We start from the raw sequence: 25794 nt of genomic DNA on the forward strand, positions 1-25794 counted from the left end.
CCCCAAGCGGGAATGGAGCACCCCAAGCCCCGGTAAGGCGGCCGAACACATTCCCATCCAGAATTCCGTCCCCAATGTGAATGACAAGTATTCAGTTAATCGCTTGCCTCCTTGGTTAATCATTGTCGCTCTGGCCTCGACAACTCATTAACCATTGTTTCAGAAACTGCACAAAGGCCATTTGACCACCCCAACTCGGTTCCCCATGCGGGAATGGAGCACCCCAAGCCCCGGTAAGGCGGCCGAATACATTCCCATCCAGAATTCCGCCCCAATGTGAATGACAAGTATTCAGTTAATCAGTTGCCTGCTTGGTTAATCATTTGTCGCTATGACCTCGACAACTCAGTAACCAGTGTTTCAGAAACTGCACAAAGGCCATTTGACGACCACAACTCGGTTCCCCAAGCGGGAATGGAGCACCCCAAGCCCCGGTAAGGCGGCCGAATACTTTCCCATCCAGAATTCCCTCCCCAATGTGAATGACAAGTATTCAGTTATTCAGTTGCCTGCTTGTTTAATCATTTGTCGCTCTGACCTCGACAACTCATTAACCAGTATTTCAGAAACCGCACAAAGGCCATTTGACGACCCCAACTCGGTACCCCAAGCGGGAATGGAGCACCCCAAGCCCCGGTAAGGCAACCGAATACATTCCCATCCAGAATTCCGTCCCCAATGTGAATGACAAGTATTCAGTTAATCAGTTGCCTCCTTGGTTAATCATTTGTCGCTCTGACCTCGACAACTCATTAACCAGTGTTTCAGAAACTGCACAAAGGCCATTTGACCACCCCAAGCCTCGGTAAGGCGGCCGAATACATTCCCATCCAGAATTCCGTCCCCAATGTGAATGACAAGTATTCAGTTAATCAGTTGCCTCCTTGGTTAATCATTTGTCGCTCTGACCTCGACAACTCATTAACCAGTGTTTCAGAAACTGCACAAAGGCCATTTGACCACCCAAACTCGGTTCCCCAATTGGAATCGAGCACCCCAAGCCCCGGTAAGGCGGCCGAATACATTCCCATCCAGAATTCCGTCCCCAATGTGAATGACAAGTTTTCAGTGAATCAGTTGCCTGCTTGGTTACTCATTTGTCGCTAAGACCTCGACAGCTCATTAACCAGTGTTTCAGAAACTGCACAAAGGCCATTTGACGACCCCAACTCGGTTCCCCAAGCGGAAATGGAGCACACCAAGCCCCGGTAAGGCAGCCGAATACATTCCCATCCAGAATTCCGTCCCCAATGTGAATGACAAGTATTCAGTGAATCAGTTGCCTCCTTGGTTAATCATTTGTCGCTCTGACCTCGACAACTCATTAACCAATGTTTGAGAAACTGCACAAAGGCCATTTGACGACACCAACTCGGTTCCCCAAGCGGGAATGGAGCACCCCAAGCCCCGGTAAGGCGGCCGAATACATTCCCATCCAGAATTCCGTCCCCAATGTGAATGACAAGTATTCAATTCATCAGTTGCCTCCTTGGTTATTCATTTATCGCTCGGACCTCGACAACTCATTAACCACTGTTTCAGAAACTGCACAAAGGCCATTTGACCACACCAACTCGGTTCCCCAAGCGGGAATGGAGCACCCCAAGCCCCGGTAAGGCGGCAGAATACATTCCCATCCAAAATTCCGTCCCCAATGTGAATGACAAGTTTTCAGTTGATCAGTTGCCTGCTTGGTTAATTATTTGTCGCTCTGACCTCGACAACTCATTAACCAGTGTTTCAGAAACTGCACAAAGTCCATTTGACGACCCCAACTCGGTTCCCCAAGCGGGAATGGATCAGCCCATGCCCCGGTAAGGCGGCCGAATACATTCCCATCCAGAATTCCGTCCCCAATGTGAATGACAAGTATTCAGTTGATCAGTTGCCTGCTTGGTAAATCATTTGTCGCTCTGACCTCGACAACTCATTAACCAATGTTTCAGAAACTGCACAAAGGCCATTTGACAACCACAACTCGGTTCCCCAAGCGGTAATGGAGCACCCCAAGCCCCGGTAAGGCGGCCGAATACATTCCCATCCAAAACTCTGTCCCCAATGTGAATGACAAGTATTCAGTTCCTCAGTTGCCTCCTTGGTTTCTCATTTGTCGCTCTGACGTCAACAACTCATTAACCAGTGTTTCAGAAACTGCACAAAGGCCATTTTACCACCACAACTCGGATCCCCAAGCGGGAATTGAGCACCCCAAGCCCCGGTCAGGTGGCCGAATACATTCCCATCCAGAATTCCGTCCCCAATGTGAATGACAAGTATTCAGTTGATCAGTTGCCTGCTTGGTTATTCATTTGTCGCTATGACCTCGACAACTCATTAACCAGTGTTTCAGAAACTGCAGAAAGGCCATTTGACGACCCCAACTCGGTTCCGCAAGCGGGAATGGAGCACCCCAAGCCCCGGTAAGGCGGCCGAATACTTTCCCATCCAGAATTCCGTCCCCAATGTGAATGACAAGTATTCATTTATTCAGTTGCCTGCTTGGTTAATCATTTGTCGCTCTGACCTCGACAACTCATTAACCAGTGTTTCAGAAACTGCACAAAGGCCATTTGACGACCCCAAATCGGTTCCCCAAGCGTGAATGGAGCACCCCAAGCCCCGGTAAGGCGGCCGAATACATTCCCATTCAGAATTCCGTCCCCAATGTGAATGACAAGTATTCAGTTCATCAGTTGCCTGCTTGGTTAATCATTTGTCGCTCTGACCACGACAACTCATTAACCACTGTTTCAGAAAATGCACAAAGGCCATTTGACGACCACAACTCGGTTCCCCAAGCAGGAATGGAGCACCCCAAGCCCCGGTAAGGCGGCCGAATACATTCCCATCCAGAATTCCGTCCCCAATGTGAATGACAATTATTCAGTTGCTCAGTTGTCTCCTTGGTTAATCATTTGTCGCTCTGACATCGACAACTCAGTAACCATTGTTTCAGAAACTGCACAAAGGCCATTTGACCACCCCAACTCGGTTCCCCAAGCGGGAATGGAGCACCCCAAGCCCCGGTAAGGCGGCCGAATACATTCCCATCCAGAATTCCGTCCCCAATGTGAATGACAAATATTCAGTTAATCATTTGCCTGCTTGGTTAAACATTTGTCGCTCTGACCTTTACAACCCATTAAGCACTGTTTCAGAAACTGCACAAAGGCCATTTGACCACCCCAACTCGGTTCCCCAAGAGGGAATCGAGCACCCCAAGCCCCGGTAAGGCGGCCGAATACATTCCCATCCAGAATTCCGTCCCCAATGTGAATGGCAAGTTTTCAGTTCATCAGTTGCCTCCTTGGTTAATCATTTGTCGCTCTGACCTCGACAACTCATTATCCAGTGTTTCAGAAACTGCACAAAGGCCATTTGACCACCCCAACTCGGTTCCCCATGCGGGAATGGAGCACCCCAAGCCGCGGTAAGGCGGCCGAATACATTCCCATCCAGAATTCCGCCCCAATGTGAATGACAAGTATTCAGTTAATCAGTTGCCTGCTTGGTTAATCATTTGTCGCTCTGACCTCGACAGCTCATTAACCAATGTTTCAGAAACTGCACAAAGGCCATTTGACGACCCCAACTCGGTTCCCCAAGCGGGAATTGAGCACCCCAAGCCCCGGTAAGGCGGCCGAATACATTCCCATCCAGAATTCCGTCCCCAATGTGAATGACAAGTATTCAGTTAATCAGTTGCCTGCTTGGTTAATCGTTTGTCGCTCTGACCTCGACAACTCATTAAACACTGTTTCAGAAAATGAACAAAGGCCATTTGACGACCACAACTCGATTCCCCAAGCAGGAATGGAGCACCCCAAGCCCCGGTATGGCGGCCGAATACATTCCCATCCAGAATTCTGTCCCCAATGTGAATGACAAGTATTCAGTTATTCAGTTGCCTCCTTGGTTAATCATTTGTCGCTCTGACCTCGACAACTCATTAACCAGTGTTTCAGAAACTGCACAAAGGCCATTTGACCACCCCAACTCGGTTCCCCAAGCGGGAATGGAGCACCCCAAGCCTCGGTAAGGCGGCCGAATACATTCCCATCCAGAATTCCGTCCCCAATCTGAATGACAAGTATTCAGTTAATCAGTTGCCTGCTTGGTTAATCATTTGTCGCTCTGACCTCGACAACTCAATAACCACTGTTTCAGAAACTGCACAAAGGCCATTTGACGACGCCAACTCGGTTCCCCAAGCGGGAATGGATCACCCCAAGCCCCGGTAAGGCGGCCGAATACATTCCCATCCAGAATTCCGTCCCCAATGTGAATGACAAGTGTTCAGTTATTCAGTTGCCTGCTTGGTGAAACATTTGTCGCTCTGACCTCGACAACTCATTTTACCAATGTTTCAGAAAATGCACAAAGGCCATTTGACGACCACAACTCGGTTCCCCAAGCAGGAATGGAGCACCCCAAGCCCCGGTAAGGTGGCCGAATACATTCCCATCCAGAATTCCGGCCCCAATGTGAATGACAATTATTCAGTTGCTCAGTTGCCTCCTTGGTTAATCATTTGTCGCTCTGACCTCGACAACTCAATAACCAGTGTTTCAGAAGCTGCACAAAGGCCATTTGACCACCCCAACTCGGTTCCCCAATTGGAATCGAGCACCCCAAGCCCCGGTAAGGTGGCCGAATACATTCCCATCCAGAATTCCGTCCCCAATGTGAATGACAAGTTTTCAGTGAATCAGTTGCCTGCTTGGTTAATCATTTGTCGCTCTGACCTCGACAACCCATTAACCAGTGTTTCAGAAACTGCACAAAGGCCATTTGACGACCCCAACTCGGTTCCCCAAGCGGGAATGGATCCCCCCAAGCCCCGGTAAGGCGGCCGAATACATTCCCATCCAGAATTCCGTCCCCAATGTGAATGACAAGTATTCAATTAATCAGTTGCCTGCTTGGTTGATCATTTGTCGCTATGACCTCGACAACTCATTAACCAGTGTTTCAGAAACTGCACAAAGGCCATTTGTCCACCCCAACTCGATTCCCCAAGCAGGAATGGAGCACCCCAAGCCCCGGTAAGGCGGCCGAATACATTCCCATCCAGAATTCCGTCCCCAATGTGAATGACAATTATTCAGTGAATCAGTTGCCTCCTTGGTTAATCATTTGTCGCTCTGACCTCGACAACTCATTAACCAGTGTTTCAGAAACTGAACAAAGGCCATTTGACCACCCCAACTCGGTTCCTCATGCGGGAATGGAGCACCCCAAGCCCCGGTAAGGCGGCCGAATACATTCCCATCCAGAATTCCGCCCCAATGTGAATGACAAGTATTCAGTTAATCAGTTGCCTGCTTGGTTAATCATTTGTCGCTGTGACCTCGACAACTCATTAACCAGTGTTTCAGAAACTGCACAAAGGCCATTTGACGACCACAACTCGGTTCCCCAAGCGGGAATGGAGCACCCCAAGCCCCGGTAAGGCGGCCGAATACTTTCCCATCCAGAATTCCCTCCCCAATGTGAATGACAAGTATTCAGTTATTCAGTTGCCTGCTTGTTTAATCATTTGTCGCTCTGACCTCGACAACTCATTAACCAGTGTTTCAGAAACTGCACAAAGGCCATTTGACGACCCCAACTCGGTTCCCCAAGCGGGAATGGAGCACCCCCAGCCCCGGTAAGGCGGCCGAATACATTCCCATCCAGAATTCCGTCCCCAATGTGAATGACAAGTATTCAGTTAATCAGTTGCCTGCTTGGTTGATCGTTTGTCGCTCTGACCTCGACAACTCATTAACCACTGTTTCAGAAAATGAACAAAGGCCATTTGACGACCACAACTCGATTCCCCAAGCTGGAATGGAGCACCCCAAGCTACGGTAAGGCGGCCGAATACATTCCCATCCAGAATTCCGTCCCCAATGTGAATGACAATTATTCAGTTTCTCAGTTGCCTCCTTGGTTAATCATTTGTCGCTCTGACCTCGGCAACTCATTAACCAGTGTTTCCGAAACTGCACAAAGGCCATTTGACCACCCCAACTCGGTTCCCCAAGCGGGAATGGAGCACCCCAAGCCCCGGTAAGGCGGCCGAATACATTCCCATCCAGAATTCCGTCCCCAATGTGAATGACAAATATTCAGTTTATCATTTGCCTGCTTGGTTAAACATTTGTCGCTCTGACCTCGACAACTCATTAACCACTGTTTCAGAAACTGCACAATGGCCATTTGACCACCCCAACTCAGTTCCCCAAGCGGGAATCGAGCACCCCAAGCCCCGGTAAGGTCGCCGAATACATACCCATCCAGAATTCCGTTCCCAATGTAAATGACAATTATTCAGTTGATCAGTTGCCTCCTTGGTTAATCATTTGTCGCTCTGACCTCGACAACCCATTAACCAGTGTTTCAGAAACTGCACAAAGGCCATTTGACCACCCCAACTCGGTTCCCCAAGCGGGAATGGAGCACCCCAAGCCCCGGTAAGGCGGCCGAATACTTTCCCATCCAGAATTCCCTCCCCAATGTGAATGACAAGTATTCAGTTAATCAGTTGCCTGCTTGGTTAATCGTTTGTCGCTCTGACCTCGACAACTCATTAACCACTGTTTCAGAAAATGAACAAAGGCCATTTGACGACCACAACTCGATTCCCCAAGCAGGAATGGAGCACCCCAAGCCCCGAAAAGGCGGCCGAATACATTCCCATCCAGAATTCCGTCCCCAATGTGAATGACAATTATTCAGTTGCTCAGTTGCCTCCTTGGTTAATCATTTGTCGCTCTGACCTCGACAACTCATTAACCAGTGTTTCAGAAACTGCACAAAGGCCATTTGACCACCCCAACTCGGTCCCCCAAGCGGGAATGGAGCACCCCAAGCCTCGGTAAGGCGGCCGAATACATTCCCATCCAGAATTCCGTCCCCAATGTGAATGACAATTATTCAGTTGCTCAGTTGCCTCCTTGGTTAATCATTTGTCGCTCTGACCTCGACAACTCATTAACCAGTGTTTCAGAAACTGCACAAAGGCCATTTGACCACCCCAACTCTGTTCCCCAACGGGAATCGAGCACCCCAAGCCCCGGTAAGGCGGCCGAATACATTCCCGTCCCCAATGTGAATGACAAGTTTTCAGTTAATCAGTTGCCTGCTTGGTTAATCATTTGTCGCTCTGACCTCGACAACTCAATAACCAGTGTTTCAGAAACTGCAGAAAGGCCATTTGACGACGCCAACTCGGTTCCCCAAGCGGGAATGGATCACCCCAAGCCCCGGTAAGGCGGCCGAATACATTCCCATCCAGAATTCCGTCCCCAATCTGAATGACAAGTATTCAGTTAATCAGTTGCCTGCTTGGTTAATCATTTGTCGCTCTGACCTCGACAACTCATTAACCACTGTTTCAGAAACAGCACAAAGGCCATTTGACCACCCCAACTCGGTTCCCCAAGCGGGAATGGAGGACCCCAAGCCCCGGTAAGGCGGCCGAATACATTCCCATCCAGAATTCCATCTCCAATGTGAATGACATGTATTCAATTGATCAGTTGCCTGCTTGGTTAATCATTTGTCGCTCTGACCTCGACAACTCATTAACCAGTGTTTCAGAAACTGAACAAAGGCCATTTGACCACCCCAACTCGGTTCCCCAAGCGGGAATGGAGCACCCCAAGCCCAGGTAAGGCGGCCGAACACATTCCCATCCAGAATTCCGTCCCCAATGTGAATGACAAGTATTCAGTTAATCGGTTGCCTCCTTGGTTAATCATTGTCGCTCTGAGCTCGACAACTCTTTAACCAGTGTTTCAGAAACTGCACAAAGGCCATTTGACCACCCCAACTCGGTTCCCCAAGCGGGAATGGAGCACCGCAAGCCCCGGTAAGGCGGCCGAATACTTTCCCATCCAGAATTCCGTCCCCAATGTGAATGACAAGTGTTCAGTTATTCAGTTGCCTGCTTGGTTAAACATTTGTCGCTCTGACCTCGACAACTCATTAACCAGTGTTTCAGAAACTGCACAAAGGCCATTTGACGACCCCAACTCGGTTCCCCAAGCGGGAATGGAGCACCCTAAGCCCCGGTAAGGCGGCCGAATACATTCCCATCCAGGATTCCGTACCCAATGTGAATGACAAGTATTCAATTAATCAGTTGCCTGCTTGGTTAATCATTTGTCGCTCTGACCTCGACAACTCATCAACCAATGTTTCAGAAAATGCACAAAGGCCATTTGACGACCACAACTCGGTTCCCCAAGCAGGAATGGAGCACCCCAAGCCCCGGTAAGGTGGCCGAATACATTCCCATCCAGAATTCCGTCCCCAATGTGAATGACAATTATTCAGTTGCTCAGTTGCCTCCTTGGTTAATCATTTGTCGCTCTGACCTCGACAACTCAATAACCAGTGTTTCAGAAGCTGCACAAAGGCCATTTGACCACCCCAACTCGGTTCCCCAATTGGAATCGAGCACCCCAAGCCCCGGCAAGGTGGCCGAATACATTCCCATCCAGAATTCCGTCCCCAATGTGAATGACAAGTTTTCAGTGAATCAGTTGCCTGCTTGGTTAATCATTTGTCGCTCTGACCTCGACAACCCATGAACCAGTGTTTCAGAAACTGCACAAAGGCCATTTGACGACCCCAACTCGGTTCCCCAAGCGGGAATGGATCACCCCAAGCCCCGGTAAGGCGGCCGAATACATTCCCATCCAGAATTCCGTCCCCAATGTGAATGACAAGTATTCAATTAATCAGTTGCCTGCTTGGTTGATCATTTGTCGCTATGACCTCGACAACTCATTAACCAGTGCTTCAGAAACTGAACAAAGGCCATTTGACCACCCCAACTCGGTTACCCAAGCGGGAATGGAGCACCCCAAGCCCCGGTAAGGCGGCCGAACACATTCCCATCCAGAATTCCGTCCCCAATGTGAATGACAAATATTCAGTGAATCAGTTGCCTCCTTGGTTAATCATTTGTCGCTCTGACCTCGACAACTCATTAACCAGTGTTTCAGAAACTGAACAAAGGCCATTTGACCACCCCAACTCGGTTCCTCATGCGGGAATGGAGCACCCCAAGCCCCGGTAAGGCGGCCGAATACATTCCCATCCAGAATTCCGCCCCAATGTGAATGACAAGTATTCAGTTAATCAGTTGCCTGCTTGGTTAATCATTTGTCGCTGTGACCTCGACAACTCATTAACCAGTGTTTCAGAAACTGCACAAAGGCCATTTGACGACCACAACTCGGTTCCCCAAGCGGGAATGGAGCACCCCAAGCCCCGGTAAGGCGGCCGAATACTTTCCCATCCAGAATTCCCTCCCCAATGTGAATGACAAGTATTCAGTTATTCAGTTGCCTGCTTGTTTAATCATTTGTCGCTCTGACCTCGACAACTCATTAACCAGTGTTTCAGAAACTGCACAAAGGCCATTTGACGACACCAACTCGGTTCCCCAAGCGGGAATGGAGCACCCCCAGCCCCGGTAAGGCGGCCGAATACATTCCCATCCAGAATTCCGTCCCCAATGTGAATGACAAGTATTCAGTTAATCAGTTGCCTGCTTGGTTGATCGTTTGTCGCTCTGACCTCGACAACTCATTAACCACTGTTTCAGAAAATGAACAAAGGCCATTTGACGACCACAACTCGATTCCCCAAGCTGGAATGGAGCACCCCAAGCTACGGTAAGGCGGCCGAATACATTCCCATCCAGAATTCCGTCCCCAATGTGAATGACAATTATTCAGTTTCTCAGTTGCCTCCTTGGTTAATCATTTGTCGCTCTGACCTCGGCAACTCATTAACCAGTGTTTCCGAAACTGCACAAAGGCCATTTGACCACCCCAACTCGGTTCCCCAAGCGGGAATGGAGCACCCCAAGCCCCGGTAAGGCGGCCGAATACATTCCCATCCAGAATTCCGTCCCCAATGTGAATGACAAATATTCAGTTTATCATTTGCCTGCTTGGTTAAACATTTGTCGCTCTGACCTCGACAACTCATTAACCACTGTTTCAGAAACTGCACAATGGCCATTTGACCACCCCAACTCAGTTCCCCAAGCGGGAATCGAGCACCCCAAGCCCCGGTAAGGTCGCCGAATACATACCCATCCAGAATTCCGTTCCCAATGTAAATGACAATTATTCAGTTGATCAGTTGCCTCCTTGGTTAATCATTTGTCGCTCTGACCTCGACAACCCATTAACCAGTGTTTCAGAAACTGCACAAAAGCCATTTGACCACCCCAACTCGGTTCCCCAAGCGGGAATGGAGCACCCCAAGCCCCGGTAAGGCGGCCGAATACTTTCCCATCCAGAATTCCCTCCCCAATGTGAATGACAAGTATTCAGTTAATCAGTTGCCTGCTTGGTTAATCGTTTGTCGCTCTGACCTCGACAACTCATTAACCACTGTTTCAGAAAATGAACAAAGGCCATTTGACGACCACAACTCGATTCCCCAAGCAGGAATGGAGCACCCCAAGCCCCGAAAAGGCGGCCGAATACATTCCCATCCAGAATTCCGTCCCCAATGTGAATGACAATTATTCAGTTGCTCAGTTGCCTCCTTGGTTAATCATTTGTCGCTCTGACCTCGACAACTCATTAACCAGTGTTTCAGAAACTGCACAAAGGCCATTTGACCACCCCAACTCGGTCCCCCAAGCGGGAATGGAGCACCCCAAGCCTCGGTAAGGCGGCCGAATACATTCCCATCCAGAATTCCGTCCCCAATGTGAATGACAATTATTCAGTTGCTCAGTTGCCTCCTTGGTTAATCATTTGTCGCTCTGACCTCGACAACTCATTAACCAGTGTTTCAGAAACTGCACAAAGGCCATTTGACCACCCCAACTCTGTTCCCCAACGGGAATCGAGCACCCCAAGCCCCGGTAAGGCGGCCGAATACATTCCCGTCCCCAATGTGAATGACAAGTTTTCAGTTAATCAGTTGCCTGCTTGGTTAATCATTTGTCGCTCTGACCTCGACAACTCAATAACCAGTGTTTCAGAAACTGCAGAAAGGCCATTTGACGACGCCAACTCGGTTCCCCAAGCGGGAATGGATCACCCCAAGCCCCGGTAAGGCGGCCGAATACATTCCCATCCAGAATTCCGTCCCCAATCTGAATGACAAGTATTCAGTTAATCAGTTGCCTGCTTGGTTAATCATTTGTCGCTCTGACCTCGACAACTCATTAACCACTGTTTCAGAAACAGCACAAAGGCCATTTGACCACCCCAACTCGGTTCCCCAAGCGGGAATGGAGGACCCCAAGCCCCGGTAAGGCGGCCGAATACATTCCCATCCAGAATTCCATCTCCAATGTGAATGACATGTATTCAATTGATCAGTTGCCTGCTTGGTTAATCATTTGTCGCTCTGACCTCGACAACTCATTAACCAGTGTTTCAGAAACTGAACAAAGGCCATTTGACCACCCCAACTCGGTTCCCCAAGCGGGAATGGAGCACCCCAAGCCCAGGTAAGGCGGCCGAACACATTCCCATCCAGAATTCCGTCCCCAATGTGAATGACAAGTATTCAGTTAATCGGTTGCCTCCTTGGTTAATCATTGTCGCTCTGAGCTCGACAACTCTTTAACCAGTGTTTCAGAAACTGCACAAAGGCCATTTGACCACCCCAACTCGGTTCCCCAAGCGGGAATGGAGCACCGCAAGCCCCGGTAAGGCGGCCGAATACTTTCCCATCCAGAATTCCGTCCCCAATGTGAATGACAAGTGTTCAGTTATTCAGTTGCCTGCTTGGTTAAACATTTGTCGCTCTGACCTCGACAACTCATTAACCAGTGTTTCAGAAACTGCACAAAGGCCATTTGACGACCCCAACTCGGTTCCCCAAGCGGGAATGGAGCACCCTAAGCCCCGGTAAGGCGGCCGAATACATTCCCATCCAGGATTCCGTACCCAATGTGAATGACAAGTATTCAATTAATCAGTTGCCTGCTTGGTTAATCATTTGTCGCTCTGACCTCGACAACTCATCAACCAATGTTTCAGAAAATGCACAAAGGCCATTTGACGACCACAACTCGGTTCCCCAAGCAGGAATGGAGCACCCCAAGCCCCGGTAAGGTGGCCGAATACATTCCCATCCAGAATTCCGTCCCCAATGTGAATGACAATTATTCAGTTGCTCAGTTGCCTCCTTGGTTAATCATTTGTCGCTCTGACCTCGACAACTCAATAACCAGTGTTTCAGAAGCTGCACAAAGGCCATTTGACCACCCCAACTCGGTTCCCCAATTGGAATCGAGCACCCCAAGCCCCGGCAAGGTGGCCGAATACATTCCCATCCAGAATTCCGTCCCCAATGTGAATGACAAGTTTTCAGTGAATCAGTTGCCTGCTTGGTTAATCATTTGTCTCTCTGACCTCGACAACCCATGAACCAGTGTTTCAGAAACTGCACAAAGGCCATTTGACGACCCCAACTCGGTTCCCCAAGCGGGAATGGATCACCCCAAGCCCCGGTAAGGCGGCCGAATACATTCCCATCCAGAATTCCGTCCCCAATGTGAATGACAAGTATTCAATTAATCAGTTGCCTGCTTGGTTGATCATTTGTCGCTATGACCTCGACAACTCATTAACCAGTGCTTCAGAAACTGAACAAAGGCCATTTGACCACCCCAACTCGGTTACCCAAGCGGGAATGGAGCACCCCAAGCCCCGGTAAGGCGGCCGAACACATTCCCATCCAGAATTCCGTCCCCAATGTGAATGACAAATATTCTGTTAATCGGTTGCCTCCTTGGTTAATCATTGTCGCTCTGACCTCGACAACTCATTAACCAGTGTTTCAGAAACTGCACAAAGGCCATTTGACCACCCCAAATCGGTTCCGCAAGCGGGAATGGAGCACCCCAAGCCCCGGTAAGGCGGCCGAATACTTTCCCATCCAGAATTCCGTCCCCAATGTGAATGACAAGTGTTCAGTTATTCAGTTGCCTGCTTGGTTAAACATTTGTCGCTCTGACCTCGACAACTCATTAACCAATGTTTCAGAAACTGTACAAAGGCCATTTGACGACCCCAACTCGGTTCCCCAAGCGGGAATGGAGCACCCCAAGCCCCGGTAAGGCAGCCGAATGCATTCCCATCCTGAATTCCGTAGCCAATGTGAAAGACAAGTATTCAGTTAATCAGTTGCCTGCTTGGTTAATCATTTGTCGCTCTGACCTCGACAACTCATTAACCAATGTTTCAGAAAATGCACAAAGGCCATTTGACGACCACAACTCGGTTCCCCAAGCAGGAATGGAGCACCCCAAGCCCCGGTAAGGTGGCCGAATACATTCCCATCCAGAATTCCGTCCCCAATGTGAATGACAATTATTCAGTTGCTCAGTTGCCTCCTTGGTTAATCATTTGTCGCTCTGACCTCGACAACTCATTAACCAGTGTTTCAGAAACTGCACAAAGGCCATTTGACCACCCCAACTCGGTTCACCAATTGGAATCGAGCACCCCAAGCCCCGGTAAGGCGGCCGAATACATTCCCATCCAGAATTCCGTCTCCAATGTGAATGACATGTATTCAATTAATCAGTTGCCTGCTTGGTTAATCATTTGTCGCTCTGACCTCGACAACTCATTAACCATTGTTTCAGAAACTGAACAAAGGCCATTTGACCACCCCAACTCGGTTCCCCAAGCGGGAATGGAGCACCCCAAGCCCAGGTAAGGCGGCCGAACACATTCCCATCCAGAATTCCGTCCCCAATGTGAATGACAAGTATTCAGTTAATCGGTTGCCTCCTTGGTTAATCATTGTCGCTCTGAGCTCGACAACTCTTTAACCAGTGTTTCAGAAACTGCACAAAGGCCATTTGACCACCCCAACTCGGTTCCCCAAGCGGGAATGGAGCACCGCAAGCCCCGGTAAGGCGGCCGAATACTTTCCCATCCAGAATTCCGTCCCCAATGTGAATGACAAGTGTTCAGTTATTCAGTTGCCTGCTTGGTTAAACATTTGTCACTCTGACCTCGACAACTCATTAACCAGTGTTTCAGAAACTGCACAAAGGCCATTTGACGACCCCAACTCGGTTCCCCAAGCGGGAATGGAGCACCCTAAGCCCCGGTAAGGCGGCCGAATACATTCCCATCCAGGATTCCGTACCCAATGTGAATGACAAGTATTCAATTAATCAGTTGCCTGCTTGGTTAATCATTTGTCGCTCTGACCTCGACAACTCATCAACCAATGTTTCAGAAAATGCACAAAGGCCATTTGACGACCACAACTCGGTTCCCCAAGCAGGAATGGAGCACCCCAAGCCCCGGCAAGGTGGCCGAATACATTCCCATCCAGAATTCCGTCCCCAATGTGAATGGCAATTATTCAGTTGCTCAGTTGCCTCCTTGGTTAATCATTTGTCGCTCTGACCTCGACAACTCAATAACCAGTGTTTCAGAAGCTGCACAAAGGCCATTTGACCACCCCAACTCGGTTCCCCAATTGGAATCGAGCACCCCAAGCCCCGGCAAGGTGGCCGAATACATTCCCATCCAGAATTCCGTCCCCAATGTGAATGACAAGTTTTCAGTGAATCAGTTGTCTGCTTGGTTAATCATTTGTCGCTCTGACCTCGACAACCCATGAACCAGTGTTTCAGAAACTGCACAAAGGCCATTTGACGACCCCAACTCGGTTCCCCAAGCGGGAATGGATCACCTCAAGCCCCGGTAAGGCGGCCGAATACATTCCCATCCAGAATTCCGTCCCCAATGTGAATGACAAGTATTCAATTAATCAGTTGCCTGCTTGGTTGATCATTTGTCGCTATGACCTCGACAACACATTAACCAGTGTTTCAGAAACTGCACAAAGGCCATTTGTCCACCCCAACTCGATTCCCCAAGCATGAATGGAGCACCCCAAGCCCCGGTAAGGCGGCCGAATACATTCCCATCCAGAATTCCGTCCCCAATGTGAATGACAATTATTCAGTTGCTCAGTTGCCTCCTTGGTTAATCATTTGTCGCTCTGACCTCGGCAACTCATTAACCAGTGCTTCAGAAACTGCATAAAGGCCATTTGACCACCCCAACTCGGTTCCCCAAGCGGGAATGGAGCACCCCAAGCCACGGTAAGGCGGCCGAATACATTCCCATCCAGAATTCCGTCCCCAATGTGAATGACAAATATTCAGTTTATCATTTGCCTGCTTGGTTAAACATTTGTCGCTCTGACCTCGACAACTCATTAACCACTGTTTCAGAAACTGCACAATGGCCATTTGACCACCCCAACTCAGTTCCCCAAGCGGGAATCGAGCACCCCAAGCCCCGGTAAGGTGGCCGAATACATTCCCATCCAGAATTCCGTCCCCAATGTGAATGACAAGTTTTCAGTTAATCAGTTGCCTGCTTGGTTAATCATTTGTCGCTCTGACCTCGACAACTCAATAACCAGTGTTTCAGAAACTGCAGAAAGGCCATTTGACGACGCCAACTCGGTTCCGCAAGCGGGAATGGATCACCCCAAGCCCCGGAAAGGCGGCCGAATACATTCCCATCCAGAATTCCGTCCCCAATGTGAATGACAAGTATTCAGTTAGTCAGTTGCCTCCTTGGTGAATCATTTGTCGCTCTGACCTCGACAACTCATTAACCAGTGCTTCAGAAACTGAACAAAGGCCATTTGACCACCCCAACTCGGTTACCCAAGCGGGAATGGAGCACCCCAAGCCCCGGTAAGGCGGCCGAACACATTCCCATCCAGAATTCCGTCCCCAATGTGAATGACAAGTATTCTGTTAATCGGTTGCCTCCTTGGTTAATCATTGTCGCTCTGACCTCGACAACTCATTAACCAGTGTTTCAGAAACTGCACAAAGGCCATTTGACCACCCCAAATCGGTTCCCCAAGCGGGAATGGAGCACCCCAAGCCCCGGTAAGGCGGCCGAATACTTTCCCATCCAGAATTCCGTCCCCAATGTGAATGACAAGTGTTCAGTTATTCAGTTGCCTGCTTGGTTAAACATTTGTCGCTCTGACCTCGACAACTCATTAACCAATGTTTCAGAAACTGCACAAAGGCCATTTGACGACCCCAACTCGGTTCCCCAAGCGGGAATGGAGCACCCCAAGCCCCGGTAAGGCAGCCGAATGCATTCCCATCCTGAATTCCGTAGCCAATGTGAAAGACAAGTATTCAGTTAATCAGTTGCCTGCTTGGTTAATCATTTGTCGCTCTGACCTCGACAACTCATTAACCAATGTTTCAGAAAATGCACAAAGGCCATTTGACGACCACAACTCGGTTCCCCAAGCAGGAATGGAGCACCCCAAGCCCCAGTAAGGTGGCCGAATACATTCCCATCCAGAATTCCGTCCCCAATGTGAATGACAATTATTCAGTTGCTCAGTTGCCTCCTTGGTTAATCATTTGTCGCTCTGACCTCGACAACTCATTAACCAGTGTTTCAGAAACTGCACAAAGGCCATTTGACCACCCCAACTCGGTTCCCCAATTGGAATCGAGCACCCCAAGCCCCGGTAAGGCGGCCGAATACATTCCCATCCAGAATTCCGTCTCCAATGTGAATGACAAGTTTTCAGTGAATCAGTTGCCTGCTTGGTTAATCATTTGTCGCTCTGACCTCGACAACCCATTAACCAGTGTTTCAGAAACTGCACAAAGGCCATTTGACGACCCCAACTCGGTTCCCCAAGCGGGAATGGATCACCCCAATCCCCGGTAAGGCAGCCGAATACATTCCCATCCAGAATTCCGTCCCCAATGTGAATGACAAGTATTCAGTTGATCAGTTGCCTGCTTGGTTAATCATTTGTCGCTCTGACCTCGACAACTGATTAACCAGTGTTTCAGAAACTGCACAAAGGCCATTTGACCACCCCAACTCGGTTCCCCAAGCAGGAATGGAGCACCCCAAGCCCCGGTGATGTGGCCGAATACATTCCCATCCAGAATTCAATCCCCAATGTGAATGACAAGTATTCAGTTAGTCAGTTGCCTGCTTGGTTAATCATTTGTCGCTATGACCTCGACAACTCATTAACCACTGTTTCAGAAACTGCACAAAGGCCATTTGACGACCCCAACTCGGTTCCCCAAGCGGGAATGGAGCACCCCAAGCCCCGGTAAGGCGGCCGAATACATTCCCATCCAGAATTCCGTCCCCAATGTGAATGACAAGTATTCAGTTGATCAGTTGCCTCCTTGGTGAATCATTTGTCGCTCTGACCTCGACAACTCATTAACCAGTGTTTCAGAAACTGCACAAAGGCCATTTGACCACCCCAACTCGGTTCCTCAAGCGGGAATGGAGCACCCCAAGCCCCGGTAAGGCGGCCGAATACATTCCCATCCAGAATTCCGTCCCCAATGTGAATGACAAGTATTCAGTTAATCGTTTGCCTCCTTGGTTAATCATTGTCGCTCTGATCTCGACAACTCATTAACCAGTGTTTCAGAAACTGCACAAAGGCCATTTGACCACCCCAAATCGGTTCCCCAAGCGGGAATGGAGCACCCCAAGCCCCGGTAAAGCGGCCGAATACATTCCCATCCAGAATTCCCACCCCAATGTGAATGACAAGTATTCAGTTGATCAGTTGCCTCCTTGGTGAATCATTTGTCGCTCTGACCTCGACAACTCATTAACCAGTGTTTCAGAAACTGCACAAAGGCCATTTGACCACCCCAACTCGGTTCCTCAAGCGGGAATGGAGCACCCCAAGCCCCGGTAAGGCGGCCGAATACATTCCCATCCAGAATTCCGTCCCCAATGTGAATGACAAGTTTTCAGTTAGCCAGTTGCCTGCTTGGTTAATCATTTGTCGCTCTGACCTCGACAACTCAGTAACCAGTGTTTCAGAAACTGCACAAAGGCCATTTGACGACGACAACTCGGTTCCCCAAGCGGGAATGGAGCACCCCAAGCCCCGGTAAGGCGGCCGAGTACATTCCCATCCAGAATTCCGTCCCCAATGTGAATGACAAGTATTCAGTTAATCAGTTGCCTCCTTGGTTAATCATTTGTCGCTCTGACCTCGACAACTCATTTACCAATGTTTCAGAAACTGCACAAAGGCCATTTGACCAACCCAACTCGGTTCCCCAAGCGGGAATGGAGCACCCCAAGCCCCTGTAAGGCGGCCGAATACATTCCCATCCAGAATTCCGTCCCCAATGTGAATGAGAAGTATTCAGTTACTCAGTTGCCTGCTTGATTAATCATTTGTCGCTCTGACCTCGACAGCTCATTAACCAGTGTTTCAGAAACTGCACAAAGGCCATTTGACCATCCAACTCGGTTCCCCAAGCGGGAATGGAGCACCCCAAGCCACGGTAAGGCGGCCGAATACATTCCCATCCAGAATCCCGTCCCCAATGTGAATGAAAAGTATTCAGTGAATCAGTTGCCTGCTTTGTTAATCATTTGTCGCTATGACCTCGACAACTCATTAACCAATGTTTCAGAAACTGCACAAAGGCCATTTGACCACCCCAACTCGGTTCCTCAAGCGGGAATGGAGCACCCCAAGCCCCGGTAAGGTGGCCGAATACATTCCCATCCAGAATTCCGTCCTCAATGTGAATGACAAGTATTCAGTTAATCGGTTGCCTCCTTGGTTAATCATTGTCGCTCTGACCTCGACAACTCATTAACCAGCGTTTCAGAAACGGCACAAAGGCCATTTGACCACCCCAACTCGGTTCCCCAAGCGGGAATGGAGCACCCCAAGCCCCGGTAAGGCGGCCGAATAAATTCCCATCCAGAATTCCGTCCCCAATGTGAATGACAAGTTTTCAGTTAGCCAGTTGCCTGCTTGGTTAATCATTTGTCGCTCTGACCTCGACAACTCAGTAACCAGTGTTTCAGAAACTGCACAAAGGCCATTTGACGACCACAACTCGGTTCCCCAAGCGGGAATGGAGCACCCCAAGCCTCGGTAAGGCGGCCGAATACATTCCCATCCAGAATTCCGTCCCCAATGTGAATGAAAAGTATTCAGTTAATCAGTTGCCTCCTTGGTTAATCATTTGTCGCTCTGACCTCGATAACTCAGTAACCAGTGTTTCAGAAACTGCACAAAGGCCATTTGACGACCCCAACTCGGTTCCCCAAGCGGAAATGAAGCACCCCAAGCCCCGGTAAGGCGGCCGAATACATTCCCATCCAGAATTCCGTCCCCATTGTGAATGACAAGTATTCAGTTAATCAGTTGCCTCCTTAGTTAATCATTTGTCGCTCACACCTCGACATCTCATGAACCAATGTTTCAGAAACTGCACAAAGGCCATTTAACGATCCCAACTCGGTTCCCTAAGCGGGAATGGAGCACCCCAAGCCCCGGTAAGGCGGCCGAATACATTCCCATCCAGAATTCCGTCCCCAATGTGAATGACAAGTATTCAATTAATCAGTTGCCTCCTTGGTTAATCATTTGTCGCTCTGACCTCGACAACTCATTAACCACTGTTTCAGAAACTGCACAAAGGCCATTTGACCACCCCAACTCGGTTCCCCAAGCGGGAATGCAGCACCCCAAACCCCGGTAAGGCGGCAGAATACATTCCCATCCAGAATTCCGTCCCCAATGTGAATGACATGTTTTCAGTTTATCAGTTGCCTGCTTTTAATTATTTGTCGCTCTGACCTCGACAACTCATTAACCAGTGTTTCAGAAACTGCACAAAGTCCATTTGACGACCCCAACTAGGTTCCCCAAGCGGGAATGGATCACCCCATGCCCCCGTAAGGCGGCCGAATACATTCCCATCCAGAATTCCGTCCCCAATGTGAATGACAAGTATTCAGTTGATCAGTTGCCTGCTTGGTTAATCATTTGTCGCTCTGACCTCGACAACTCAGTAACCAATGTTTCAGAAACTGCACAAAGGCCATTTGACAACCACAACTCGGTTCCCCAAGCGGTAATGGAGCACCCCAAGCCCCGGTAAGGCGGCCGAATACATTCCCATCCAGAATTCTGTCCCCAATGTGAATGACAAGTATTCAGTTATTCAGTTGCCTCCTTGGTTAATCATTTGTCGCTCTGACGTCAACAACTCATTAACCAGTGTTTCAGAAACTGCACAAAGGCCATTTGACCACCACAACTCGGATCCCCAAGCGAGAATGGAGCACCCCAAGCCTCGGTAAGGTGGCCGAATACTTTGACATCCAGAATTCCGTCCCCAATGTGTATGACAAGTATTCATTTATTCAGTTGCCTGCTTGGTTAATCATTTGTCGCTCTGACCTCGACAACTCATTAACCAGTGTTTCAGAAACTGCACAAAGGCCATTTGACGAACCCAACTCGGTTCCCCAAGCGGGAATGGAGCACCCCAAGCCCTGGTAAGGCGGCCGAATACATTCCCATCCAGAATTCCGTCCCCAATGTGAATGACAAGTTTTCAGTTCATCAGTTGCCTGCCTGGTTACTCATTTGTCGCTCTGACCTCGACAACTCATTAACCACTGTTTCAGAAAATGCACAAAGACCATTTGACGACCACAACTCGGTTCCCCAAGCAGGAATGGAGCACCCCAAGCCCCGGTAAGGCGGCCGAATACATTCCCATCCAGAATTCCGTCCCCAATGTGAATGACAATTATTCAGTTGATCAGTTGCCTCCTTGGTTAATCATTTGTCACTCTGACCTCGACAACTCAATAACCAATGTTTCAGAAACTGCACAAAGGCCATTTGACGACCCCAACTCGGTTCCCCAAGCTGGAATGGAGCACCCCAAGCCCCCGTAAGGTGGCCGAATACATTCCCAGCCAGAATTCCGTCCCCAATGTGAATGACAAGTATTCAGTTAATCAGTTGCCTGCTTGGTTAATCATTTGTCGCTATGACCTCGACAACTCATTAACCAGTGTTTCAGAAACTGCCCAAAGGCCATTTGACGACCCCAACTCGGTTGCCCAAACGGGAATGGAGCACCCCAAGCCCCGATAAGGCGGCCGAATACATTCCCATCCAGAATTCCGTCACCAATGTGAATGACAAGTATTCAGTTAACCAGTTGCCTGCTTGGTTAATCATTTGTCGCTCTGACCTCGACAACTCATTAGCAGTGTTTCAGAAAATGAACAAAGGCCATTTGACGACCACAACTCGATTCCCCAAGCAGGAATGGAGCACCCCAAGCCCCGGTAAGGCGGCCGAATACATTCCCATCCAGAATTCCGTCCCCAATGTGAAAGACAATTATTCAGTTGCTCTGTTGCCTCCTTGGTTAATCATTTGTCGCTCTGTCCTCGACAACTCATTAACCAGTGTTTCAGAAACTGCACACAGGCCATTTGACCACCCCAACTCGGTTCCCCAAGCGGGAATGGAGCACCCCAAGCCCCGGTAAGGCGGCCGAATACATTCCCATCCAGAATTCCGTCCCCAATGTGAATGACAAATTTTTAAGTTAATCATTTGCCTGCTTGATTAAACATTTGTCGCTCTGACCTCGACAACTCATTAACCACTGTTTCAGAAACTGCACAAAGGCCATTTGACCACCCCAACTCAGTTCCCCAAGCGGGAATCGAGCACCCCAAGCCCCGGTAAGGCGGCCGAATACATTCCCATCCAGAATTCCGTCCCCAGTGTGAATGACAAGTTTTCAGTTAATCAGTTGCCTGCTTGGTTAATCATTTGTCGCTCTGAGCTCGACAACTCAATAACCAGTGTTTCAGAAACTGCATAAAGGCCATTTGACGACGCCAACATGGTTCCCCAAGCGGGAATGGATCACCCCAAGCAACGGTAAGGCGGCCGAATACATTCCCATCCAGAATTCCGTCCCCAATGTGAATGACAAGTATTCAGTTAATCAGTTGCCTGCTTGGTTAATCATTTGTCGCTCTGACCTCGACAACTCATTAACCACTGTTTCAGAAACTGCACAAAGACCATTTGACCACCCCAACTCGGTTCCCCAAGCGGGAATGGAGCACCCCAAGCCCCGGTAAGGCGGCCGAATACATTCCCATCCAGAATTCCGTCTCCAATGTGAATGACAAGTATTCAATTTATCAGTTACCTGCTTGGTTAATCATTTGTCGCTATGACCTCGACAACTCAGTAACCAATGTTTCAGAAAATGCACAAAGGCCATTTGACGACCACAACTCGGTTCCCGAAGCAGGAATGGAGCACCGCAAGCCCCGGTAAGGCAGCCGAATACATACCCATCCAGAATTCCGTCCCCAATGTGAATGACAATTAATCAGTTGATCAGTTGCCTCCTTGGTTAATCATTTGTCGCTCTGACCTCGACAACTCATTAACCAGTGATTCAGAAACTGCACAAAGGCCATTTGACCACCCCAACTCGGTTCCCCAAGCGGGAATGGAGCACCCCAAGCCCCGGTAAGGCGGCCGAATACATTCCCATCCAGAATTCCGTCCCCAATGTGATTGACAAGTATTCAGTTAATCAGTTGCCTCCTTGGTGAATCATTTGTCGCTCTGACCTCGACAACTCATTAACCAGTGTTTCAGAAACTGAACAAAGGCCATTTGACCTCCCCAACTCGGTTCCCCAAGCGGGAATGGAGCACCCCAAGCCCCGGTAAGGCGGCCGAACACATTCCCATCCAGAATTCCGTCCCCAATGTGAATGACAAGTATTCAGTTAATCGGTTGCCTCCTTGGTTAATCATTGTCGCTCTGACCTCGACAACTTATTAACCAGTGTTTCAGAAACTGCACAAAGGCCATTTGACCAACCCAACTCGGTTCCCCAAGCGGGAATGGAGCACCCCAAGCCCCGGTAAGGCGGCCGAATACTTTCCCATCCAGAATTCCGTCCCCAATGTGAATGACAAGTATTCAGTTATTCAGTTGCCTGCTTGGTTAAACATTTGTCGCTCTGACCTCGACAACTCATTAACCAGTGTTTCAGAAACTGCACAAAGGCCATTTGACGACCCCAACTCGGTTCCCCAAGCGGGAATGGAGCACCCCAAGCCCCGGTAAGGCGGCCGAATACATTCCCATCCAGAATTCCGTCCCCGATGTGAATGACAAGTATTCAGTTAATCAGTTGCCTGCTTGTTTCATCATTTGTCGCTCTGACCTCGACAACTCATTAACCAGTGTTTCAGAAAATGCACAAAGGCCATTTGACGACCACAACTCGGTTCCCCAAGCAGGAATGGAGCACCCCAAGCCCCAGTAAGGCGGCCGAATACATTCCCATCCACAATTCCGTCCCCAATGTGAATGACAATTATTCAGTTTCTCAGTTGCCTCCTTGGTTAATCATTTGTCGCTCTGACCTCGACAACTCATTAACCAGTGTTTCAGAAACAGCACAAAGGCCATTTGACCACCCCAACTCGGTTCCCCAAGCGGGAATGGATCACCCCAAGCACCGGTAAGGCGGCCGAATACATTCCCATCCAGAATTCCGTCCCCAATGTGAATGACAAGTATTCAGTTAATCAGTTGCCTGCTTGGTTATTCATTTGTCGCTCTGACCTCGACAACTGATTAACCAGTGTTTCAGAAACTGCACAAAGGACATTTGACCACCCCAACTCGGTTCCCCAAGCGGGAATGGAGCACCCCAAGCCCCGGTAAGGCGGCCGAATACATTCCCATCCAGAATTCCGTCCCCAATGTGAATGACAAGTATTCAATTAATCAGTTGCCTGCTTGGTTAATCATTTGTCGCTATGACCTCGACAACTCATTAACCAGTGTTTCCGAAACTGCACAAAGGCCATTTGACCACCCCAACTCGGTTCCCCAAGCGGGAATGGAGCACCCCAAGCCCCGGTAAGGCAGCCGAATACATTCCCTTCCAGAATTCCGTCCCCAATATGATTGACAATTATTCAGTTGCTAAGTTGCCTCCTTGGTTAATCATTTGTCGCTCTGACCTCGACAACTCATTAACCAGTATTTCAGATACTGCACAAAGGCCATTTGACCACCCCAACTCGGTTCCCCAAGCGGGAATCGAGCACCCCAAGCCCCGGTAAGGCGGCCGAATACATTCTCATCCAGAATTCCGTCCCCAATGTGAATGACAAGTTTTCAGTTAATCAGTTGCCTGCTTGGTTAATCATTTGTCGCTCTGACCTCGACAACTCATTAACCAGTGTTTCAGAAACTGCACAAAGGCCATTTGACGACCCCAACTCTGTTCCCCAAGCGGGAATGGAGCACCCCAAGCCCCGGTGAGGTGGCCGAATACATTCCCATCCAGAATTCCGTCCCCAATGTGAATGACAAGTATTCAGTTCGTCAGTTGCCTGCTTGGTTAATCATTTGTCGCTATGACCTCGACAACTCATTAACCAGTGTTTCAGAAACTGCACAAAGGCCATTTGACGACCCCAACTCGGTTCCCCAAGCGGGAATGGAGCACCCCAAGCCCCGGTAAGGCGGCCGAATACATTCCCATCCAGAATTCCGTCCCCAATGTGAATGACAAGTATTCAGTTGATCAGTTGCCTCCTTGGTTAATCATTTGTCACTCTGACCTCGACAACTCATTAACCAGTGTTTCAGAAACTGCACAAAGGCCATTTGACCACCCCAACTCGGTTCCTCAAGCGGGAATGGAGCACCCCAAGCCCCGGTAAGGCGGCCGAATACATTCCCATTCAGAATTCCGTCCCCAATGTGAATGACAAGTATTCAGTTAATCGTTTGCCTCCTTGGTTAATCATTGTCGCTCTGACCTCGACAACTCATTAACCAGCGTTTCAGAAACTGCACAAAGGCCATTTGACCACCCCAACTCGGTTCCCCAAGCGTGAATGGAGCACCCCAAACCCCGGTAAGGCGGCCGAATACATTCCCATCCAGAATTCCGTCCCCAATGTGAATGACAAGTTTTCAGTTAGCCAGTTGCCTGCTTGGTTGATCATTTGTCGCTCTGACCTCGACAACTCAGTAACCAGTGCTTCAGAAACTGCACAAAGGCCATTTGACGACCACAACTCGGTTCCCCAATCGGGAATGGAGCACCCCAAGCCCCGGTAAGGCGGCCGAATACATTCCCATCCAGAATTCCGTCCCCAATGTGAATGACAAGTATTCAGTTAATCTGTTGCCTCCTTGTTTAATCATTTGTCGCTCTGACCTCGACAACTCATTAACCAGTGTTTCAGAAACTGCACAAAGGCCACTTGACCAACCAAACTCGGTTCCCCAAGCGGGAATGGAGCACCCCAAGCCCCGGTAAGGCGGCCGAATACATTCCCATCCAGAATTCCGTCCCCAATGTGAATGAGAAGTATTCAGTTACTCAGTTGCCTGCTTGGTTAATCATTTGTCGCTCTGACCTCGACAACTCATTCACCAGTGTTTCAGAAACTGCACAAAGGCCATTTGACCATCCAACTCGGTTCCCCAAGCGAGAATGGAGCACCCCAAGCCCCGGTAAGGCGGTCGAATACATTCCCATCAAGAATTCCGGCCCCAATGTGAATGACAAGTTTTCAGTTAATCAGTTGCCTGCTTGGTGAATCATTTGTCGCTATGACCTCGACAACTCATTAACCAATGTTTCAGAAACTGCACAAAGGCCATTTGACGATCCCAACTCGGTTCCCCAAGCGGGAATGGAGCACCCCAAGCCCCGGTAAGGCGGCCGAATACATTCCCATCCAGAATTCCGTCCCCAATGTGATTGACAAGTATTCAGTTCATCAGTTGCCTCCTTGGTTAATCATTTGTCGCTCTGACCTCGACAACTCATTAACCAGTGTTTCAGAAACTGCACAAAGGCCATTTGACCACCCCAACCCGGTTCCTCAAGCGGGAATAGAAACA

Source organism: Somniosus microcephalus, unplaced genomic scaffold, assembly GCF_052327205.1.
Source record: "Somniosus microcephalus isolate GS21.2 unplaced genomic scaffold, FLI_Smic_1.0 unresolved_chr8, whole genome shotgun sequence".
NCBI classification, from domain to species: domain Eukaryota; kingdom Metazoa; phylum Chordata; class Chondrichthyes; order Squaliformes; family Somniosidae; genus Somniosus; species Somniosus microcephalus.